The sequence below is a fragment of the Hydra vulgaris genome, chromosome 13 (assembly GCF_038396675.1).
Source record: "Hydra vulgaris chromosome 13, alternate assembly HydraT2T_AEP".
NCBI classification, from domain to species: Eukaryota; Metazoa; Cnidaria; class Hydrozoa; order Anthoathecata; family Hydridae; genus Hydra; species Hydra vulgaris.
Window position 1 is genome coordinate 58,291,354 of NC_088932.1, and position 1,147 is coordinate 58,292,500.

A 1,147-nucleotide genomic window follows, 5' to 3' on the forward strand; every position below is an offset into this window, starting at 1 on the left:
GGTCTTAATAAGAAATTAATAGGAATGTTTAAAGATGAAGCTGGAGGAGCACAAATTGAAGAATTTGTAGGACTCAGATCAAAGCTGTATTCTTACAAAGTACACGGAAAAGATAACAAAAAATGTAAAGAAGTAAAAAAAAATGTTGTTAAAAAGTATATAACACATGAAGATTACAAAGATTGTTTATTAAATAAAAGAGATCATATTAGGAAAATGAATGTAATAAGATCATATTCACATGAAATTTACACAGAAGAGATAAATAAAATAGCATTAAGCGCAGAAGACGATAAAAGAGTTATTTTAGAAGATGGCATACACACATTAGCATATGGACACTACAAGCTAAAATAAAATAAGACAATAGGACAATTAGGAAAAGAGCCCAAGGAGCTCAAGGGGTAGGTGGTAGGGGATACCAAAAATTATTTTTTGAGAAAAAAATAATTTATAAATAAAAATGGAAAATATTTATAAACTTGTCAATGTTGAAAGAATAATTCTACCTAATGAACCACTAACAAATTTTCAATTGATCAAAGCAGCAAAAGTGTTAAAAATAAAAAATTTTAAAGGTGTATTTGTAAGAGATCAATTACCAAAATATTCACAAAGAAAAGAATGTGGAATATTAAATACAGGAGAGATTCAAGTACGCAAGGATTTCACTGGATTTGCTGGTACAAAGATAGAGATAAAAAACTAAGTTTTGACTCTTATGGGCTACCACCTCCTGTTGAAATTGTTAATTATTTAAAAAGTTCCGTTTAGAAACAGTGAAAGAGTTTAATTTGGAAATACCTCATTCTGTGAACACTTGTGTCTCTATGTTTTAAAAAAACTAGATGAAGGATATGATTTTCAGAATATTATTAATAATCTATGGTAATTTTTTTTCTTTATATATAAAATGCCTGTTGATAAATTCGGATGTAAAACAATTTATTCAACTACAAGTCGAGTAGTTTCAAATGGATTAACAGCATCTCAAGCTGATAGTAAGTTTATTAGAAGAAATGGACAAAATAATGCAACTAGTGATATTGTCATGAATACAAACAAATTAATAAATGTAGCAGAACCTACAAATCCAAATGATGATGCTACAAAGTACTATGTTGACACAATAATACCTAATCCTAGC